Source organism: Octodon degus, unplaced genomic scaffold (genome assembly GCF_000260255.1).
Source record: "Octodon degus isolate 3935 unplaced genomic scaffold, OctDeg1.0 scaffold00065, whole genome shotgun sequence".
NCBI lineage: Eukaryota > Metazoa > Chordata > Mammalia > Rodentia > Octodontidae > Octodon > Octodon degus.
Window position 1 is genome coordinate 9,497,230 of NW_004524641.1, and position 6,681 is coordinate 9,503,910.

Sequence of the window (6,681 nt, forward strand, 5' to 3'; positions counted from 1 at the left end):
GTATTGACCATTTGTGCTTCTTCTCTGCATTTGACTTATCCATATTTTGACTGGCTCTTTTATTTTGGGAGGGTCTAATTTTTGAATTATTTGTATACTCTAGATATTAGTCTTTTGCCTGAGGAATAGCTGGAAATTTTCCCCCCTACTTGTAGGGTTGTTTTTATTTTTTTTTTTTTTCCCTGCAGAAACTAAAGACCTGTTGAGATTTCAAGGCAGCTTTGACTGCAGGAAAAAAACATCGACGTCAGTAAGACTTGAGATTATTTCTTGATTTTACTTACCAGCTGTCACTCTAACTGTCACACATCTTATCAGTAAAATGAGAACTGAGAGAAGCTCTGTGGACCATCTTAGTTGGTGTTCACACAGCACTTTTGGCAAGTTCAACAAGGTCTGGTTAATAGTGTTCCATAAATGTTAATTGCTGTCCCTGCCAATCAGCAGTGACTTTAATCTATTTTAACTTTTTACCCTTAAATATCCAACCTAAGCGTAACACTTATTTTTCAGCCCATTTGTTTCAGCAGAGCTGCTGAGCATCCCTGGATGAGATGTGGTCCTTCTCTTCACTGGCTGAGGTTGGAGGAGTTTAGATTCATGGAGAAGACAAGTTTCTGACAGAATATTCAGACTTACCTCAGAAGGAGTGAAAGGGAGCCTGCCTTGTGACATTTGCTCATAATTACGGGCTTCTACAGGATCCAGTGTTTGTGCCTTTTTGGTTCTCTACCTTCCTTCTTTCCCTCTGCCATCTCATCCAGCCTCACTCCTTTCAACAGCAGTTATGTGATGTTGGCTGTCACATGTTTACCAAACACTCCAGGTCCACATATCTGGCTGAGTTCTCCATTATTTCTAATAGGCACCTTAAATTTAAGGTGTCCCAAATGGACTCCTTCCCCCAAATTTACTCCCATTTCACACTTCTCCATCAGAGCAAATAACAACCAGCGGGAACCCTGTCCTTCCAGGGCTTGCTGCTTCCTCCCTTTTGGGCTGTTGGTGGACCCTGTTGGGCCTACTTTTAAACTTTACAAACTTCTATTTCCGCCCCTACTAGAGCATCCCCCCTTCTCCCCTCCACATTCCAAGAATATATTTCCTAGGACATAGTTACATTGAGCTTTTCTTCACCTCCAAGCCCCGAGTGATTCCTTATCTAAGAGTCAAAGCCAAAGTCTTGCCAGTGCCTCCCTGGCCCTATAGGGTCTGCTCTCCTATCCTTTTCGTCTGCCCCATCCACACCGCTGCCTTGAATACTGTAGATGCTCTCCCACCTCAGGGATCTCACAACTACTAATTTGCATGCAAAGTTCTCCCGTAGTTATACACAGGATTTGTTGTTTCTCATTCTGATCTTTGCTCAAATGTTTAAATTCTCTTTTCTTTTTTTTCGTGGAACCGGGGATTGAACTCAGGTCCTTGCGCCTGCCAGGGAAGCGCTTACTCCACTGAGCCATCTCCCCAGCCCTTAAATTCTCTTTTCTTAGCACTGCCTTCCTTTACACTTCTGTATAAAATTGCACTCCTCTACTGTGTTATGCCCTTTCATTTTCTCCTGTTTCCCCCCATAAGGCTTCTTTTTCCAACTACTTGACATGTACTTTTGCTCATTTATTCTTCCCACTAAACTATAAGATGTATGAGGACAGACTGGGTTTTGTCTTATTTTTATTTATTTCAGTCCTAGCACAGAATAGCCCATGAACACTGTAACCACTTAATGCATATTTTGAGCAATATGAATAGATAATAATAACCCTCAAGTGTTCAGGTGGGCATCTGGGTCCCTAAGCTGAGCAGGAAGCACCTAGCAACTGAATTTTTTGAGGGGCTGGCTCAGGATGCCTTACAGGCAGGTCTGGTAAGGCATGAGGATCTGGGGACTGGACCACAGTATCCTGAATCTGACTGTCTTTGCTTAAGCAGGCACTTAAACAACTGAGCTAATGGGCAGGCCCCTCGACACCTGGCAACTGAAGGATGAGTCTAGCCAGTCTTTTTAATGTCAGTCAAACACATTTCCTGCGTTTGGATTCAGATGAGAGCCACAAAGAAATAAGTCCCACAAAATCAGGATTCAGTGTTTGGGTCTTTTCTGAGCCCCCATGAGACCTCAACTGGCCCATACAGGAACAGCCAGTTCTATTGGTGTTTAAACCATTATTTCAACAGATTGTATGAAAACTCAACGTAGTAGTCTTAGTTTGAGACAAGCTTCTTGAAGGTTTGTTTGGGCTTTAATGTGCTAGGGCTTGACCCCAGGGACAATAGTCTCACATATACAAGGTTAGCATTCTACCACTGACCTACATTCCCGTCTCTTTTAAAATTTTATTATGAGACAGAGTCTTGCTGAATTTCCCAGGCTGGCCTGGAACTTGCAATCCTCCTGCCTCAGCCTCCAAAGTAGCTGGGGTTATAGTCACGTGTCATCATCCCTGATGAAAGTATTGTCTTAATTTCATTTAGAGACATGCTTTTCAGCAATTTTCCTCTTTTCTTTCACCGGTGGGCTTTAAGGCGGTTTTCGGTTGATAATGTTGGCTGATTGAAATATTCTTCCCCCACTTTTCGTTGAGGTCTGATCCCAACAAGAAACTGGATTTGGTGTGTGTTATGGTGGGAGAGAGTTTTCTCCTAACATACTGTTTGGGAGTAGACAAGGAAATATGATATGATCATTTTTACAGATAGTCATTTTCAAGTAATCTGTTTTGTGAAAAGATAGAACAATTTTTATTAGAAATAAAGATGTATTTAGGACCAGTGGGTATGAAACACAAAAAGCCTGGATACAAAGTAGTTGAAGTATTAAGGAGGAGGACAGGCTGGGCTGAGACAGGAGTACATGTCTGTAATCCCAGCACTGAGGAGGCTGAGACAGGAGGACTACCACAACTTTGAGACCAGCCTGGGCTACACAGTAAGTTCAAGGACAGCCTGAACTGTACTTAGTGAGACCCTATCTCAAAAAATAAACAAAAAAGTGTTTGTACAATTATCCAAAAATTGAATAAATAGGGGACTGGGGAGATAGCACAGTAGAATAGGCGCTTGCCTGGCAAGTGCAGGGTCCTGAGTTCAATCCCCAGTCCTGCAAAAACAAAACAAACAGAACCCCCCTGAATAAATAATACATACATACTACAGTGATAGTACTTATGATATATGAAAATATTTATGATATTTATCAGTACTACATAAATAAATCCTAAGAAGGCAGGGACTTTTTTAGGGGGGCATATTTATTTATTTATTTTTGTTTTGTTTTGTTTTTTTGGTGGAACTGGGGATTGAACTCAGACCCTTGAGCTTGCCAGGCAAGTGCTTATTCTACTGAGCCATCTCCCCGGCCCTAGGGGGGCATATTTGTAATGGATTACAGTTACTGTAATTTTTAAATTATCATTGGTCACAGGAGTAAGCTATTTGGGAATGTACTAGTTAATAGTCTGCAAAGATCAGCAAATTTGTCTCAAATGATACTTCTTTCTGAGCTTAATGGTCCACTTGTTTCCTAATTACTATTTATCCTCATTAGAAGCTTCCAGACACCAAAAGGGCACAAAGGCCTCATGTAGAACAGGCCCTCCATAAATGGCTTTCTGTGCTTTCTTCCTTTCTTGTGTGAACTTTTCTATTCCTATGATCAATTTTTATCTTTTTTTTTTTTTTTTTTTTGGTACCGGGGATTGAACTGAGGACCTTGCACTTTCCAGGCAGGTGCTTAAGCCACTGAGCTATCTCCCAGCCCCTCTTTATTTGCTTTAAGTTTTTTTTTAATGCATGTATTTTTCTTCTAAAGTAACATGAAATTCTTAAAGTTTTAGATTTAAAATGATGAAACATGAAAACCTATCACCCAAACACAATCATAGTTAACATTTTCATGAACGTCCTAGGATTTCTCCCTGTCCTACGCAGTGCTTAATGTGGAAGCTTTGGCCTGTGTGGAAGATATTTATGCACCATATTCATAACAGCGTTGCAACAGCTTAGGGGGGGAGAAATCCAAGTGTCCATCAGTGGATGAATGAGGGAACAAACTGTGGTGTACAGTGAAGTATTATTCAGCAATAAAAAGGAATGGTGTATTGATACACGCTACTGTATAGATGAACCCTGCAAACATTATGCTAACTGAAACAAGCCAGTCACCAAAGAACATCTACTGAATAGCGGAAGAAATTCAGTTTCTTCTTCCATACAGTACCCAGAGTAGTCAAATTCATAGAGACAAAGCAGAATGATGGCTGGAGAGGAGGAGGAACACAAAGTAGCATTCAGTGGTATAGCGTCCCAGTTGGGAAGATGCGAAACTTTTTGGGGTGGTGGCCACACAACACTGTGAATGGACTCAGCGCTCCTGAAGTGTACAGATAAAGGGACTGAAATAGTAAATGGCACATTATGTCTACTTTATAGCAACAAAGAAAATCTTTCAGTTAAGACACGATATGAGGGTTTGCACCTAGCTACCCAGGAGGCTGAGGCAGAGGATTGTTCGAATTCAAGAGTCAGATAGCTGGGCAACAATGAAGCTAACTCAAAAACAGAACAAAACTTACAGTTATAAAAGCCATGCCATGACAAAAAATTGAGAATTTGTAAAGAATTGGAATGAAAAGTAGTACTCTTCCTGTCTACCTCCACTTCTCAGCTGAGCAACCCAGAGATTAACCATTTTGACCAATTTTGTACTTGTACTTAACACAGCACCTGATGGCAGGCTCTACCTATTACCCTTTCTTGGCTTTTGGTGGGCATGAACTCCTGGCACCTGCGGATAACCTAAGAGTCCAGTTTGATTCACATGGAGTCTCAGGGTGTGTGACTGACTGTGGTAGTTGCTATGTTGTTCAACTTGATGTTGGAAGTGGCTCAGGGCCGGTCTGGGCAGTGGGGAACCTACCCCCTCCCCTGCCCTGCAGGGCGGGGAGGGCCGGCCCTGGGGAGTGACTGGTTCCTCCCTGGGGCACAACGGCCCGCCCTAGAGTGACTTAGCACAAAAAGTATATATAAAAGAGTTGAGAAAGGTTTCGCTGGTGTCCTGCCCTGCTTCCTTGGATAAGTCTCAGTGCTCCAAGGAGCTTGATCTTTGCAGCCGTGCCGCTTCCGAGGCCGTGGAGACCGCCACAAACCATGAGCTAAAACCTTTCCTTCCTTCAATATGAGCTTTGGGTGTTTGTCCTAGCAGCATATGAAAAGTAACCAAGACACTGACAATATTATGCTTCTGTGTTCTAGCAGATACATCAGACAAGTTTCAACTGCAAATAATAGAAAACCCAAAGCAAAATGATTCAAATGGTAAGAAAATTTGTGGTGTTCTGACAATAATATTGGGTGAGTGAGCCCCAACAGTGTTGTCGAGGATCAGGTCTTCTTCCCTCTGCTCTGCTGGCCTTCACGTTGCTTCAACACAAGGTCACCTCCAGTCCTCAGATGGCTGCCAGGAGCCACGAGCCCTGCACTTGTTCTTGTTCACATTCAATTCTCCCTCGTGTCCCGTTGGCTAAAATGGGCTTAGATCAAATCCCATGCCTGGTAAAGGGAGGGGGATGGGTGTCAGGACTAATTTAGGTTTATAATCCAGGGTGGAGCTGATGAAGGCCAGTGAACCACACTGCACGCATGCTGCAGGCTGTCTCCTGGTGCCCAAGGGTGCACTTTGAATAAGGCGACACCAGCCTCCTCTCCCAGCGCTTCACTTCTGCTTGCCAACTTCTATCCACCACAGCCAGGATTAACTCGGTGCACTAATCAGAGGGGACTTTATCCTCCTGGTATGGCGTCTCACCTGCCCCGTGAGCGCCAGGCCCTCATGACGTGGGTACGTGCCTGTCGCCACCAGAGCTAGACACTGCCATGCACCTGGTGCCATGACTTCACTCAAGTGCTTCCTCTTGACCAACATCCATATTTCAGGCCAATTCTAAAGTTTTACATATCTTGTCTATCATGTAAAGGAAAAAAATCCCCATGTTTTAATGAAAGAAATCCCAACTTCTCACCTTGATCAGTAAGGAAATGGAAGGCCACTGAAGCTGTCACGGACCAGCGCTAGAGAGAGCAGGAAGGGCGGCTCTGATTTCATGCTGGGAGTGCTGGGGCTGCATCCCCCTGTAGCTCTTGGCAGCCGTTAGGGTTCTGCTAGATGCGGTTTCTAAGGTGTAAAGGCCTTGTCAATTACCTCCCTTTATACTTTGGTCCTCTGTACTGGCCACTGAGGGGGGAAAAAGCACGGTGTGAAGGGCATTAGAGTAAATGGCCTGGATTTGAGTCCATCTACCAATTCCCAGGTACATGATCTGTAGAAAGTTACTTTCAACTTCTTTAGGTTGCAATTTCTCATAATGTATTGGGGAGAATAACATCTACCCCAGACCAGTGTTCTATTAAAAACATAATGATGAAGAAGCTTAATCCATGCCTAACCTGTAACAGGCTATCAATACATGTTACCATCATTCCTGCTAACTTGTGGGGTAGAGGTAGCTCCATTATCGAGTTAGCATTATTAGATTGGCAACTGGTGGGCTTCCCATGGTGATGAGGAATATTCATCCCAAATTAAAGTGAAAGCAGGTCATTCCTGAGATGTGTGTCAGCTAGACCTTTGCCACTATTGGGTTATTTGCACACAGGACTCTGGGAATTTACTGCAAATTAAAG